This window comes from Zootermopsis nevadensis, unplaced genomic scaffold (assembly GCF_977971745.1).
Source record: "Zootermopsis nevadensis isolate Lab colony 2312 unplaced genomic scaffold, Znev_1.0 Znev_ptg000017l, whole genome shotgun sequence".
Classification (NCBI taxonomy): Eukaryota; Metazoa; Arthropoda; class Insecta; order Blattodea; family Termopsidae; genus Zootermopsis; species Zootermopsis nevadensis.
This window is the reverse complement of record NW_028259149.1, coordinates 6,508,089-6,525,085: the sequence shown is the minus strand read 5'-3', so window position 1 is coordinate 6,525,085 and position 16,997 is coordinate 6,508,089. Positions and strand designations below refer to the sequence as shown.

At 42.2% G+C, this 16,997-nt stretch overlaps 1 protein-coding gene and 1 long non-coding RNA gene across 4 annotated transcripts in view; one reads left to right on the top strand and one right to left on the bottom strand.

The window, feature by feature from the left end:
• Positions 1-16,997, bottom strand: part of LOC147873632 (uncharacterized) — a 134,201-nt gene that overhangs the window by 22,246 nt on the left and 94,958 nt on the right. The window lies entirely within an intron of this gene.
• The window catches only part of LOC110834480 (noggin-3), a 53,845-nt gene continuing 49,719 nt past the window's right edge, over positions 12,872-16,997 (top strand). For all 3 annotated transcript variants that reach the window (XM_022073675.2, XM_087350233.1, XM_022073674.2), the window contains exon 1: positions 12,872-13,951. The gene's annotated coding sequence lies outside the window, so the exon portion shown is untranslated. The remainder of the gene's footprint in view (positions 13,952-16,997) is intronic.

Here is a 16,997-nt window from a genome sequence, read left to right as displayed (position 1 = left end):
TTCTGGTGCTTAAGTAAGAACCACGATGTGCAGACGTGGAATGGATGTACAACTCCGCGCATTCTTAACCTCAGCACTAGAATGAAATGAGGCTTCACGCACCGGCCGCTTTAACCCAGCAGAATGAATCCCGGTATCCCCTGTCTACCTACAAGCCCACACGGCGTTACTGCTCAGATGATCAACATCGAAATCCTCTTTACCTATTCCAGCTACGTGCCTAGTAAATAGTAATCTTCTTTAATTACCCACATAGAACCAGTAAATTTGTCAGCTTGTTGTCAAGAAGACACCGTCATGTAGTTTCTTCCATTATCCACTAACTGCATCTCGTTTGGGTATTCAGATTTCCATTGCACTTTGTATTAATGCTTTAGAATTCTTCTAGGATGTTGAGCCGTGTCTAGTAGATACTGACCGACGTTTCAGAGGCGCTTACCGGAGGCAGCCTGAAACGCATGTACATGGTACAACCTGAAATCTCACCACGTTTAATTTATATTTTCGCATCAGACATAATAACATGAAGAACCTAGAAAAGTCGGACAATTTAAATAAGTCACATCCTGATGTGGCCACTTACCTAGAATTATATACCCCTTGTTTCGCTATTTTCTGCCCTCTGAGAAGGGTGAAAGTTTACTAACAAAGGCTTTATTTGCAGACTATCCCGGAAAATTGCAATTACGTTGTCGTGAGCACGGAAACGCGGTACTTATTTGTTATATTACAGGAATGACAATCTTCCCTGTATAAAAGCAGATTTATGACAGGCAAGTGAGGAGTCTGTCCTCTGCGCCATAAATTCCAACCCCATTGTAACAAGGTGGGGATGCAATGAGATTGTCTTCCACGGAATGTGTGAAACCTTTTGTGTAAGTTGGCAATCCACGACCTTCTATTTCCGGCACCTATTGTCAGAGGTGATGAGAATTTGTGCCTGTAACGTTAAAGCATTATAAGGAGCTGTGTGTGCCTACCACCAGGCTGCGCGGATTATCGTGAACCTAAACAGGTAAAACTTTTGAAAGCACACGCCCCAGCACTTGAATACTGTCTTTGGGTTAGAAATAATCTGCAATTAACCTTTTCGTCTTTCCAGGTACACTAATAATTCCGACAGTAACCTCTCTAGATAAATGAAGTTAAAATTTCGGCTAAGTTTAAATAAGCGTGTTCTCCTCGTTACAGTCATTATTTGTATCCATAGACCTACCACACATAATCGTACTTCCATGACTTTCAGAATTATGTAGTCGCTTTTTACTCCACCATAAACGCCATGATTCGGTCTACTGAGGTTGTTATGAAGGTAAAATAAACTGTTTAAGAGACACTTCATAACATACAAGCCCGGAATTAAATTAAAATCAAGTTTAAAACGTCACTTTTTGAAAGGTGTTAGCCAAATCGTGAGATGATGTGGGGGGGGGGGGGGGGGGGTCATGAAAATGTTTGCAATTGGGTACATACATCGTACTTCATCTTCCGTGATACACAATGACAAGTTACGTGGTACACGCGTACACAATTAAACGCGATGCAAGCAAGCAGCGTGTTAGCAGTAGAGGTTTGGTTAACATCTTAACTTGGGCTGCGAGACTTTTACTTCGTGACTCATCCAGCCTTTTGACACCGCATGAGAAAGTGTCGTTACACAACTAAGAGAAGTATAAACTTGCCGAAGGTTGAACAGATGATGCTCTTCAATGAAACACATGGGGGGGTATTAAATAACCCGGATATGAGAGCGTGGATTGGACTGGATTATCTGGCTACGGTTGGGGAACAGGGCGTGCACTTGTGAACACGATATTGAACCTTCGGGTTCCGTAAAATACGGGGAATTTCCTGACCACATGAGATACTAGCAGCTTCTTAAGAGTCCATGGATTCAGTTATATTAAACTTACTATGACATGAAGTATTTAATGTACTTACTGAGAGTGTTTGGAAACGGGGTGATTAGGCACGTATTTGGACCTAAGACGAAGAGGCTAGAAACGATAAATAATTCGCACTCTTTACCGGATTTTCGGATGATCGTATCAAGGATCATGGTATTGGCAGGATATGTAGTGCGCATGGGGACAGATGATAAATACGTGCACAATTTTGGTTGGAAAGCCCGAAGAGATTACTCGGAAGATCGAAGCAAAGTGACGATAACATTAAATGGATCTTACGAAAATAAATTGGATGACGTGGATTAAATAATCTGATTTATGAAAGCGACCGTTGTGAACACGGTAATGAATTTTTGATTTCCATAAATGGGTAATTCCTTAACTGGGAGAGTGAATATTAACATCTGAGATATGCAGACTCTGCTCTGTGGAGTTTGCTAGTTTATGCACGTTACGTTATACTTGTACACAAAATAAAAATGTGAAATTTTGAAATGCATGCCAATAAGCTACCGAGAGGGTTAAAGGCAGAAAGACAATGGTGTCGAGTCCTTCCCGAATTGCATTTTTTGCTGTGGTTAAGTACCACTGGAATTTCCTGAAAGTGCTCCAGTCGCGGTAAGCTGGATCCTGCTGGCAGATACGAAATTAATCTTCGCGTATGACAACTGCGCGGTCTTTCCGACTGATATCAAGAAGGAACAGCAACTAAGCCGACACAAAGAGCTTAACATTCCTCACCGTGATTCAACGCTTGAAGGAAAACAAGTGAGGTATGCAACCCTGACCCTCTGCTTTTAAAAAAGAATTTCCAAACAACTCAGAGACCCTACACAGCAATATTTCCATACTTGCTTGACGTGCTGCACATTAAGGCCCAGTGGTAACTATATGCACCACTTGATTTAACAATAAATTAACTATATTTTTTTTCCACATATGGTGCTTGTAGGCTTCGCTTGATTCTCAGAGCAACTAGCGATAATTTCTTTGAACAGCATCAACCAGTTGATCTTTCTGAGAGAGACGCGTTGTGTTGTCTTTGAGGTATGGACTGAATTTTTAAATGCCTTCAAATATTTAGACTTCGACGAGTTTGGGCTTCAAAGGGTTCATTACATTTCTTGAATGTGAGTGTCCTACCAGACAGCCACAGAGTCGTTGTGAAGTAACTAGCGACTTTGAATCGAGAGTCCTTGTCTCGAATATCGCCTGGAAACCACGGTCCCAACTGGGGCCTTCCTGAGTCTGTCCGGAAATCGCTGAGATTCCCTTAAATAGGTCACGACCTGCTCTTTCGGCATACTTTACAAGCATCCTGCCATTCGAAGACAAGACTTCTGGGATGTTGAGCCGTATAGCCTGACTCAAAATGAAAGACATTTCAGAGGTGCTTACCGCCTCCATCATAAGAGAATCATCACCCTGCCGATGGGAAGACGCAGGCAGTAAGGATCTCTGCAACGTCGGTCAATTTCTACTGGAATGCACGACGTAACATCCCAGAAGACAGCCATCATCATACCTGCACCTGCAAAAACCTTAAATATTACAAAGATGGCTGTCTTCTGGGATGTAGCGCCTTATAGTCTGGTAGAAGTTTACCAGTGTTTCAGAAATCCTTGTTGCCTCCGTCATCAGACCAGTAGAGAGCAATCTTCGTGCTTGCCGCCGTGAGAATTTCAAATCCTACTGAAATATTACAATCCTGCCATTTGATACTATATAATGTCTTCATGAAAAAGGGTCGTTAGGTTACTGATGATGGGATAGTACTTAACAGGCCACAGCCACTTCCTGTCAAACGTTCCAATTACCTGTCATATCAACTGGCAGGGACCATTCTTCGCTCTTTCATTGTACCATCTAGACGTTCTGAAAATACTTGGGCGAAGTATTTAAAACATTCTAAGTCCTTCGAGAAGGGAAGCCACATACTTCAAGAGCTAAAGAATCCGATTCTGTACAGACCCTGCGGACAGAGGGGGCGTGCGACATAAGTCACTAGTGCACTAAGAGGCTCGGACTGGAATTTGAATGCGTGAGGCTAAGCATGGCGCCAGACTTCAATAATTGACCGTCTGGATCACCACACGGGCGGTGGCTTTGGACCGACCTTTTGAAACGGAGCGAGCACAAAATTCGACACAACAATGCGACCAGTTAGGAGGGAGGAGGGGGCGTATCTCTGCAACAATCGCCCAACTCGCCCTTATTGAAATTCGTTGCAGCATCTCACAGCCGGCGAAGATGCTGATGTTAGACTTCTAGGTTGTATCATCCGGCACTATGCAATCTAAACTACTGACAGCGTACTTAAATGGCTAGAAAATATTTTTTTTAATATTTGTATAAAATATGATAAGAAGGTATAGGTCTGATAGTAATAGGCGTATTAAAATTATTAAATAAAAAATATATAGGTTAAATCGTCTGTCGACGTCCTCCGATTCCCCGTTTCTTAAATAAAAACTTAAAATAAATAAACTATAATTGTACCTGAGTATGTCTTCTGGGATTTTGCTCCGCGTAGTATGGTAAAAATTGACCGACGAGTCAGAAGTTCTTACTGCATCCTTCATCGTCCTGATAACGGAGACAGTAAGCACCTCCAAAACGTCGGTACATTTCTAGCAGACTACACGGCGCAACATACCAGAAGGCTGCCATCCTCACATCCGCCGTAAGAACCTGAAATCTCGTCAAAAGTTATACCTGTTTTGTAAGACTTGAGGTTCTCACAGCGGTGAATATGAAGATTTCTGTCTTCTGGGTTATTGCGCTGTGTAGTCTGGTCGATGTTAACCAACGTTTCAGAGGTCATACTGCCTCCGTCATCATCCGCCCTGATGACGGAGGCAGTATGACCTCTGAAACGTTGGTTAACATCGACCAGACTACACAGCGCAATAACCCAGAAGACAGAAATCTTCTTATACCTGTTTTGTTCGGGTTTGAATCATGGTGTCTCACTCTGATGAAAGAACAGATTCGGCATATTTCAGAACTAAGCTCCGAATAACTTATGCCCGTTTTGCAGTCACTGCGTCACGTCCCTGCAACATCCAACACCTTCTGTTACATCGTGTGGAAATAACAGCAGATATCCCTCCTCCTCCCCTCCCCCCTGCCTCAAGTACAAGCTGGCGGACAGACAAATGAGATTTGAGATGCTCCATGAAAAGGAACGCCAGCGAAGTAAAGTACTAGAGGGGAGAATTTCTGAATGGATCGTCACCATCTCAGCGCCCTCTTCAATGACTGTGGAGAATGAGGACCCAAACCATTCACTGGAATTTCTTACTCCTACCAACCAACCTTATAGCACATACCGGGTTATACAATAGGGTAAGGCGAGGCGCCTACTGCTGGGATAACGTGCAGAGGTGTTAGAAGTGGAGCTGTCAAGCGAATACAGCGTGTCCACGCAACGTCAGGCACCTGGGAATAGTTATCTGCAATTTCTGGCGACGTGAAATTTGGCGAAGCAGAGTGCACCAGTCTTGTGAAACCAGAGTCTATGGCACACAACTTACTAACATAACAGAAGAACGAGATAATCGCACATACTTCAAAAAACATTATTAGGATCAAGAAGGACACTTTCCGATAAATTCGACGTATTTGGTACTGGGGGCAACAGTAAGAGCTCAATAATAGCGGTAATTTAACTTTTGAATATGATTGTTTTCTAGTTCCTACGAGGTGCGATCGGAAAGTTTCCAGACTGTGTCAATAGAGGGCGAACCGGGTGTAGTACGAGCTTCTGCCGCTAGGGGGTGCGGCCTACATTCATAGTGAATCAGTGTGCCAGCCGGCATCATCGAATTAGCATTTGTTTCTTAGTTACGGGCGTTTTGGTAGTGCATTACACCGACCCTCCTGCGATTTCGGAATGGCGTGTGCATCAAATTTTGCCAAAGACTCGCCAAAACGGCTACGGAAACCTATGAAATGCTAAAGCAAGCATTTGGGGAGTCCGCAAAGGGTCGTGCACAAACTTTTGTGTGGCATTCACGTTTTAAAAATGGCCGAACCTCTGTCGATGATGACGAGCGTTCTGGACGACCATCTTCGAGCACAACGCCCGAAAATGTTACGAAGATTCGGCAGGCCATTCACGAAGATCGACGTCGTACCATCAACGACTTGTGCGACATTGTTGGGATAGGCTATGGGACCTGTCAGCTGATTCTAAAGGAAGAACTCCACATGCGACGCATCCTGTCTGAGGACCAGAAGCAGAATCGACTTCTCGTTTGTCAGGAGCTCAAAGATCTTACCGGATCGCCGGATTTAGCTCCGTGTGACTTCTTCCTCTTCCCAAAGATGAAAATTCAGCTAAAGGGAAGGAGATTTGAGACGATAGAAGAGATTCAGGCAGAATCGCAGATGATGCTTGACAGGCTGACAAAGAAAGATTTCCAGGGATGCTTCCAGGCTTGGCAGCGGCGCTGGGATCGTTGTGTTCACTCCCAGGGGAACTACTTCGAGGGTGATGGATGAATTTAATACCTGAGAAAAGTGTACGGGTTTTTATATATATATATATATATATATATATATATATATATATATATATATATATATGCGCAGTCTTGAAACTTTCCGATCGCACCTCGTAGAACCTAGGATTGACCGACGTTTCAGAAGTGCTCACCAGGGCGATGAATAAACCGCGTTTCAAGCGGGTGTAGGAGCAGACCGGACACACTCACATCTCTTTTTAACTGTGACGTAACTCTGTCTTCGCACTTTCTCTAGTCCAGGCGGCAGCACTACCGCAGCTAATTATAAACACAGCTCTTCACCAATCCCCATTAATCATCTTCCGTTCTGGAAATCTGATCGGCCCCTACTTCACTGTCGTTATGGATATTATTTAGATTTATATTTAGGATTCCGTTCTCGAAATGCATACATTGGTAGGTCGTGTCTGTTCGTCAAAACTCAGGCCACTTTTTGAAAAGCTCAAAGCACTCTCAGCTAGTCAAGAAATTACCTGCCTTTTATGGTTTATTACCGTATTAACAAGAACCAGCCACCTGTCCCAGATGAATCTAATCCACACTCCCAAGCCCTCCGCTTTAATATTATCCTTAATCTACACCTACAGATTCCAAGTGGTCTCTTCAGGCTTTCCTAGCAATATTTTCTTCCGAAGCGCTGTTAACCACCAGCAAAAGGACACTGCGTGAGCGTTGAGATGTACCCCGAAGATGGAGGCAGTGTATTTTCCAGAAATGCTGGTAACCACTTACAACACTACACTGCGTCATAACCAAGACCACAGAAGTCAGGAAACATCTACGACACGTCGCCTGTCATATCATAGACCGAAACGAAAGAACACATTAAATAATAACCATATTGTGAAGCTCTATTCTAGTTACTGACAAAGAAAGCTCAGCAACAAATTCTGACCTCCAGACATGAACCCGGGCCTGCCGACCACCCCACTGTGTCAGAAAATGGAGGTGCCTGTACGCAGGTAAAGCCGCCGCCCCCCCCGCCCCCCCGCAGGGCCGCATCTTACTGTCGAGGTGTTGAAGAGGGGCAGGGCCTGAGCGACACTTCGCTCAAAAACCCGGGTTTATTATTACAAATAAGAAGTGACTACAACGCCATGAATGCAGTCGGCAGGATTATGACGGCGCAGCATTCCAACAGGCGCCTCACCTCCACCTACAGGCTGCCTCAAAAGCCAGTTTCACTAAGCCTTCCCGACTTAGCAGGATTTGAGGTTTTCACGGCGGTGAGTCTGAAGATGGCTGTCTTCTGGGTTGTTTCGCCTTATACTCTGGCAGAAGTTTACGAGTGTATTAAAGGTCCTTGCTGCCTCCATCATCAGGGCGATAAGTGCCCTGATGATAGATAAGCAAGGGCCTCTGAAACGTCGGTAAACTTCTACAATACTACACGGGGCAAAAAAACCAGAAGATAGCCATCTCCTTCCCTACTTTTTATGTAATGGACAGCGGGAGCTCTTTTCTCCGGGGGAGAAAAGGTGGACGGAGCGTCAATTTAACTCCACGCTCCGTAAACATCTCCATGACATCATGCGTAGGAGCTGGAGCAACCAAATAAATCCATTATATGACACACGGGCCGAATCCAAAGCTCAAAGCTTTTCCCCTCCGCCTGACTGGTGTAGCGGCGAGGCCACAAAGTCAGATTACAGAATAAGCTCCGAAGTATTAAAGTGTTTGACAGGCTGCTAAACCTTTACATACCAGTTAGCAGACTTTGGTTTGCAGATTAAGACCAGCCTGGTGGTATAAATAAGGACCTTAGACGCGTTCCATACAGGATTATAGCAACATCTGGGAAAGACACGAAACTCAGGAAACTTGTGATCAGTAGGCAGCAAGGGGGGGGGGGGGGGGTCCCTTAGATCTGCAGCCCAACGCAAAAATCGGTCAAGTCCTCCTCCACTGACGAATTTACAGTTCATGTACCTGACAATGCCAACATTATATATCGAAGGCAATTGTTTTAATCTGTTCCTAATTATATTAAAATCTTTAACTCCTGTCCAATAGTTATGTGGTTCTCTTCACCAAGTCAAAGCGGAATAACAGAGAAATCGATCAACCATTTTAATTTAATGTCGACGTTAATAATAATTTAAATCATACGTCCACTTCTCTATTCGACTTCAATACGTGCTGCTGAGGCACTAGGGCAAGTTTTGATATAAATTGTGAAGAACTGAAAGCCTTCCTGCGCGATTAAATTAGAAAGTTGGCCGAAAAATGCCAAACATATAACTTTACTGTCCTTTCGAAAACGGTTCAAAGACATCTACAGTTAATATAATATGTTTATAAGATAGAATTATTTTAATTATCTTATTTTAAATACATTGTGATTTGACGGAATAACCAAATAATTTAATTTTAATATAATATGTTTAGATGAGATTTTAGGTTCTCACAACAGTAAGTATGGATATGGCAGTATTCTGGGTTGTTGCGCCGCGTACTCTGGCAGGAAGAACCTCTGGAACGTCATTAAACTCATAAACTATAGGATGCAACACTCCAGAAGACACGCATCTTCACAATATGTTCAATTAGGCCTAATTTTTAAAACGTCTGAGCGAGCAAAAGTCTTCTACGCTCGGGTACTGCACAGTCGATTGCCTCCTTTCTACGTGGAATTGTATTTTTTCTCATAAACATGTACGACTTTTACACTTGTCTTCGGCAAAAGAGTGTGTAGGCGACCACCCACACCGCGGTAAACCAACGTCTCATTGCACCTAAGACAGGTTTTACTCAATGGAGCAGCGTCCTCCTTTCATTCTGCCCAGTTACTACGGAGACCGGTTACCTGGTTAATGAGGATGCGACAACGACGAACCGAACAGAGAATAAGAACTATCGACCCTTTGAAGCCGAAGCCAAGAAGACAGAGAGAGAGAACAATAAGTGGCAAGTCGCGTGACACTGATATTCGCATATATTTCTCTCCCGAATATAGAAATTATCGACAAATACATGTTTATTTAAATACTTATTACATAAAATATATGACAATAAATGAAGTAAGCTGTACTGCATGGTTTTAAATGACTTGCTGTTACATTCCTCTGAAACAGTTTGGACAGTATTATTGGATACAAGCCTATTTCTCAAATACTTAATGTTATCATACGTGCCGATATATGTATTAATTACTTGGTAAATTTAAAAATTCCAATCGAATTATCGATAAACAATATCATTATGAGTAACAAAATTAAAATGGACTTGTGAAATGATATTCACTACCCCGCAGGCAAAACTTGATAAGTTAGTTTGTTTTTCAAATAGTTTTTAATCACGTCACCAAAACCTCGTTAATTAATGTAATTTGACATAGAAGTGCAAAGAATATCTAGACAAGATGATTTAAGGTGAGTACAAAGATGGCTGTCTTCTGAGCTGTGGAGTCGTAGGCTGTAGGTTGTGTTGTAGCTATAGTCGGCGCAGTAGTTTTTGGCCGGTGGAATTTTCAAGGGGAAGGCTAGGAGCGAGTCATTTGTGCGATGATATAATGCTGACTGCACCGAGGAGCTTATCGGACTGAACGCCCAAACAAAAGAAATACACTGACCGTGCCACCTCAGATACACAGAGTAGGCCCGTCCGCCAGCACCGCTAGCTTCTCCACCGGCCAAAATCTACTGCGCCGACTATACAACCCAGAAGACAGCCATCTTCCTAATATCTAGACCGACAGAATATCTAGAGGAAAGTTATCAACAAAAACTTCAAAGAGATACTGGAAGAAGTGATATTGGCAGCTCTCGTAAATGTTGTGAGTAGCCGGAACAGGTCTGTCACATATTCTTTACAGGCAGAGGAAGAGAGAGGCGAGAACTGTTTCCGCACACAAGCGTAACAAAAATCCCGAAGGTTGAAAGTCGGTGTGTTTCATGTGCTGAAGTGATGCAAAGCAGAATAACGCAACGTCCCATCAGAACACACACTGATAAAGCAAAGGAAATAAGAAAAGCTTTTCAAATATTGACTGGAAGGAAACAAGTAGGCCTAGTCACAATGTTGTGGTTCCGAGCCTTATAAGCTATCAGAGGTTTTTCCAAATGGGTGTAACGTGCTCCGTCAATTTGTTATATCCGTTTCAATGAAGCAGCACGCAGCTTCTGTTTGCACATCGGGGTGCAGCCACGGACTAGTGCAAACAGTGTTCTGAAAGCCAGTCCACACGGCATTAAGACTTTCAACAACGAGGCGGCAAGGCGCCAGTGGGATTTAGTTTCATTCACTACAAACAAATTGTACAATCCTTCAAAACTGAAGCAAATACGGAAATGTCATAAAATTAAAGTTGGCTCTGGGTCTGAGCATCGCGTCATAAAGGCCTACGCGTAAATCTTAGACGCATTCTTAACCCTTTGAACCAAAAATTAATCTTAATAATATATAAAAATTCAGTCCGTACCTCAAAGAAAGCACAACACTTTTCCATTACAAAGATCAACTGTTTAGTGATGTTTCAAGAAATAGTCGATGATTACTCTAAGAATCTAAAAAAAAACGTAAGTACAAACAGCAGTTTTACATACCGTGTAAGCAAATGGTACATATAGTTACCATTGAGTTTTAAATGATCATCTTACTGGCAGTGATGACGAGGATAAAAATGTAGACGTCTGTCTTCTGGGTTGTACGCCTTGTGGTCTAGTATAAATTATCCCGCGTTTTCAGAAACGATGATGGAGGCAGCAAGGACCTCTGAAACGTCGGTAAACTTCTACCAAACTACACAGACCGACTTCGCAGAAGACAGCCATCTTTATTTGCTAATGTACACGACTTTTAGTTGGAAATGTTCAAGTGAGTGACTATGGCGTACTTTTCCTTCAACATTAAAAGAAGACGTTTAATTTTGTTTGTAAATAAGCACGTCAGACGTGTTTGCAAACTAAGTGCAATGTAAGATGCAGAGAACAGTCACCGCAACGTCGTAGTTGAAACAGAACAGCATGAAACTGTTCTGCATAATCCATCACCATCCGCCACTGGATCCAGTGTTCATTCTTAGCGGCCCGCCTCCGTTTAACGCGGCAAGTGCATCTCGTGTTACAATTAGGAGTCACTGAATGGAGCTGATGAATCAGAGGCAGTTTGCGCTGGTGGCAAGTCTAATAGGCCCCTGCGAGAGGTTTCATGTCTACTCTCCCCCAACAGCCAATTTAGCTGACAGCCAGAGGCAATTCATCTCTATTTAAAATAATCATAATTCATGTCTGTAAGAATACTACGGTTCCAATGCAGAGAAATCTGAAAGAAATAGAGCAATACGGAAGGAGAATGAAAGTGGAAACTAAGAACAAAATACAGAAAGAAAAGAGGAAGCAGGCAAAGAAGAACGAAAATAGGAATGACATAAAGCAAAAATTAAAAAAAGGGAAAATGAAAAAGTATAAAAATGAAAGAGCAAGACAATGTCACTGTTTTGTGTCATCTCGATACCTGTATCGATATATTTCATTAGACGTCATCTCGATACCTGTATCGATATATTTCATTAGACATCATCTCGATACCTGTATCGATATATTTCATTAGACATCATCTCGATACCTGTATCGATATATTTCATTAGACATCATCTCGATACCTGTATCGATATATTTCATTAGACGTCATCTCGATACCTGTATCGATATATTTCATTAGACATCATCTCGATACCTGTATCGATATATTTCATTAGACGTCATCTCGTTACCTGTATCGATGTCTTTCATTATGAAAGGTGTAGACGTCAAATGAGAACACTGTGAGATGCGCCGGGGTAAGAATGTGGAAGGAAGCAGCTGATGCACAGATGACCGCGACATGTTGATGAAAATTTCGAATTCCAATATCGACATAGCTGTTATATCGAAACACAGACATCGATATTTTCATTTTCTGACATGTCGCGCGCATCTCTGTAATTGGTAGCAGTTGACATCCTCTAATTCGCATCCGTGAGAACCTCAAATCTCATCTTTTCCATTTTGATGATTCGTGGGTAACAGACGTTTCTCCGTGATTATCAGTGAGGGATCTGAGAGGGGAAGATGAAGGAACAGCGACAAAAGGAGAATACCAAGAAGAAACTGAACGAAAAAGTAAAAAAGTAAGGAGAATGAGAAGACAAAAACGACGAGGATGAATGAGTAAAAAAAGGAGACGCCAACAGAGGAGAATAAGAAATGAAAAGAAGCAGATGAAGAATGAAGAAGACGAGAAGTAAACTGAGAATGGACAGAAGAATACAACGGATAAGAACCAAAGGCAAAAGATGAATTCGGAAGAGCAAACCAAAGTTTTCGATCGGATATACGCGACTCAAAACAAAGTGACGAGATTGCGCGACGGCGCGGAGCTAGTCTGTGCTTTGTCGAAGATATCCGAATCGAGCCGAGCTGCGAGCTTGTGTTATAAGTGGTCAAGACGGTACTCACAACTTTCATACCGAATCCTGAGGCGGAGCGCGACGCATTGCAGATCTTGTTCGCGCATTTGCTGTCAATCAACTCACGTGTTCGCTCTGCGTGTGTTTGCAGGAGGTGTGACTTTACACAGAGAGACGAGCAGGAATAATAAAGCAGCAGTTTAGAAAAAAACTTGTTAACTTGTTGGAGCAGACTTGAACCGCGCGTCTTTCAAGTTTCTTTTATATTAAAATGTCTGCAAAAGACGAAAATATGCACCCGTTCGAAGTGGTTAAAAAGTTACACAAAACATTGACATTGGGTTTACAGTGAACTGCCGTGCCGAAGTGTTAACCTGATTTATTATCTGTCTTTCTCCTTATCAATTGTTGTCAGTGCTTCAGGAAAGGACATCTGTTGTGTGTATTTCCATTTATTTATACATCTCTCGTACGATCTGTAATAACTCATTCATTATTATTTTATATTTTCACATTTCCAAGGGAAGTAAAAAAGACCAGTATTATTATCCCTGTCTTCTGACTGTCGCCACCAGGGGCGTAGCACAGTCAGAGGATATCCAATTTAGTTTCTCTGTGGCCAGACGTTAAATAAAATTTAATTATTGCCCAGCTACAAACAGCGAGCCATTTTTAGCTATCTGATTATGCAGCGCGAATCTAAAAGAAGAAAGAATCAAAAATCGTAGATATAAAAACAGTAGAAGTGTCTCATGTGAACGGTCATACCAACGAGTACTTGTGTGTGAGTGTAACTTAGTAGGCGGTGGAATAACAAAACGAGAAAAAGTTCACTGTTCTGCGTGTGAACGCGTGTGTGTTTTTCTGAGGGGGCAGTGATTTCGGAGGAGGGGCCATGAACATAATCATTCTATAACCTGCATTCGGCTTCCTTCCTTTTATTTGTATCCTTGTGGCATACGCCCCCCTCATATTACACACGATGTACTTGCGTCATGCCGGCAACCAAAGCCTACTTGAATCAGCATCATCGTAAACATCATCAGCTAAACAAGAGAAAGAAAACAGTGTAACATCACCACATCCACTGTTAACCGAGCCAGGTCAGCGCTGACAACCCAACAAAGGTAAGCACACATGTTGACAGATTTGTATTGCAACTTTTGCATTTTATTTTAACATTCGTTTGCGTGCTCGTTCTTTTAAGTCGTTTTGTGTTTGCTTTTAAGCGTGTTTCATTCATGGCTAAAGGATTATCTGGTCAGTGAGTAAAGCGCCGTGTCTTCACGCACGTCTCGTTTGCCTACTTCTATATTAGGAAGACACTTCTTTACGATGTTTATTAACGAAAGCAGTGCTTCATTAACACTTTTGTGTTTAATGATGGCTTATAAAATGCATATGCAGAGAATATCGTCGAATGATGGACTGTGTTCCGACTGTGAATGAAACGGGCAGGGTGACTGCTGTTCTAGAATTTTCCTCGTGGGGCTTATAAAAAATCAAGAGACCGCATTCCGATGCTCAGATTCTGATCCGAGAAATCCCGAATACGAAGTAGGATTACTAACTCTTACAAAGAGACGTTCCGTTTTCAGCCTCGCCAATTTAGTAGAAGTTCACTGTTCAAATTCACGCAGATTATAATTAATAAGACTGTTTATTGGGATGTCGTGCCGTGTAGTCTGGATGAAAGTGATCTACGCACTCATCGCCCTGATGCTGAAGGCAGTATGTACCTCTGAAACGTCTGTCAATTTCTACGAGACTACACGGCTTAACAAGCTAGAAGTAATCTTCATATTCACCGCCGTGAGAACCTAAAACCTCACAGATGATTATATCAGAAATTACAATTAACTATAGCCACAATCCTCTGATTTATAAGGAATTCTTAAATAAAATAAAAGTAAAAAAATTAGTATGTAAATGTTGATAAACTCTCTGCAGTTAGTAATTACTAACATGCATAATGAATAGTGTACTGATTGGACAACACAAATTATATTACTGTATCGAAAAAAGTGAAGTGAGGGAAAAGTTACGATATGCTACGCAAGCAGAGCTCGGTGCAAAATGGAGGTAAGTTGACACTTTCATGATCAATTTTAACCCCCCCCCCCCCCCCCCCCCCCCCAACCATGGAAGAAGCCCCCCAGAATCCGTTGGATAGGAAATTCAGCGGGTCACAGACACAGTCTGGAAGCGCAGTGACAAAGAGATGTACTACTGGAAATCCCCAAACATCTAACAAGTACAGGCTTTGTCTGTATGGACATTCTAATGCAATTGTGATCTTGCAAAGAATTTATATTTTAAATGATGCAATGGCTAACTTGAAAGGAAATTATACGGAAAGTTAAAGTGCAGTTTGTCAGATATTTCATTCTCTGCTCCTGCTGCTGACTCGCGGCCTTCAAGTGGATTTGCTACGCTTCACTTTTACGCAATACCGGAAAAGCCAAATGAGATAGCTTCGCGCGTGTTACGGCGTCTGTCTCGAATCCCAGACGACTTTGCTGACTCTTCCACAGTTCCATCAGTCTTCCTACCTTCATCCACATATGGAAGTAAGACCATGAAATAGAATAAACAGAACAGAAACAGTGCATTTCCTACCGAACGTTGCTACTAGCAACCACCGGTCACATCACCTTGAGGATGGAGACAGGATCTCCGAAACGTTAGTATCATTGCTCACATAGCTACACAGTGCCATCACCCAGAGATGAGATCAACATCCAAGAATGAAATATGTAGCAGTAATATGCAACAGAGCAAACAATTTTGAAAGAGTCGCCTCAAAACTCATTTATTTATTAGTGCAAGCTTATCGACGTTTTCCCAGGTAATAAGGTATACAGCGTCGAAACGAGGTATAATTTTTAACCAGCGATTTGGAAGAATGTAGACGGAACTGGTCGTGCTTTCTTGTAAGCATTTTCCTGCAAGTACTAAAGGAAACCGGAATAATTTTAAGACAGAAAATTTCCCGACGAAAAACTGAACCTTTTTCCCGCAAAAGAATTATGAGTTCTTCTCTGAATGTCTTTGTCTAGGACATTGTTCTTTAAATGTGCTAAAAGATTTAAAACCTTAAAAAATCACTTTCTTTCGAAGGAGGGATCTTCATTCATCTTCAGACAAAATGCTGGAGACACTTACTGTATTGGATCCGGCAGACCGACCTATTTCCGATCTGTGGGCACTGAGTACTGACTTCTGTGGCATATGTACTGTTCGCGACTGTAATCTTGATACTTGCAAGGAATGCAGGAAGTCCTAAGCGTACTACTATACTGCACAGCAGACTATCTTTCCTCCTCCACCCCACTTCCTCACCCCGCAAATCTCAAGATTACAGTCGCGGACTATAAATATTCCGATCGGGAGCAGATCGGTATCTCCCTTTTTATCTAAAGACGAAGGAAGATCCATCCTTCGAAACTTAGTGATTTCATTAAGCACGTACAAAGGTACGCTACGTCACAACCCATAAGACCACACTCGAATCCTTGAACCTACAGCAGAAACAACCTTAAGACATAGTTAAAGCCCCAATTCTCTTTATTAGGCATTAGCTGGTCACTGGTTTAGCATTACCTAGCAGAGCAAACATACGAGTCTATATATTTTCTAGCTCGGCAATCCAAATATCCGAATGCATCTAATCACACTTATAAAAAATTAAGCCATGCGTTCTCAACCTGCGGTCTCTGGGCCGTATGCAGCCTGTGTATATGTATTTCATCGAAGACCTTCCGTGTTACCCTGCAGGTTACCAAACAAACAGATTTCTGATGTCAGAGAACAAGTCTTTCTCATTTAGGCACTATTCGCAGGAGAGAATGATTCTCTGAAACTTTGACATCTGTTGGCGAGTCTACACGGCGCCAAAACCCAGAAACGCAAACATAATAACCATCTTCACCGCCGTGAAGACCTTATATCTCACTAACTGGCATGATGTTTCAATAAATTGTTCTCATGTATAATCTTGCAGTCCGCGAGTCGATAAACAAGCGTGAATATGGCCCTCGGTCTGGAAAAGGTTCATAAACTGTGGTGTAAGTCACAGCAAATGTAGCACCTTCTGGGTTTTGTATTTAAATTAGCACAGTGGGACCTGGGAGAAACTCATCAGACTTCTCCTGAAAACTGACCATATTTTAC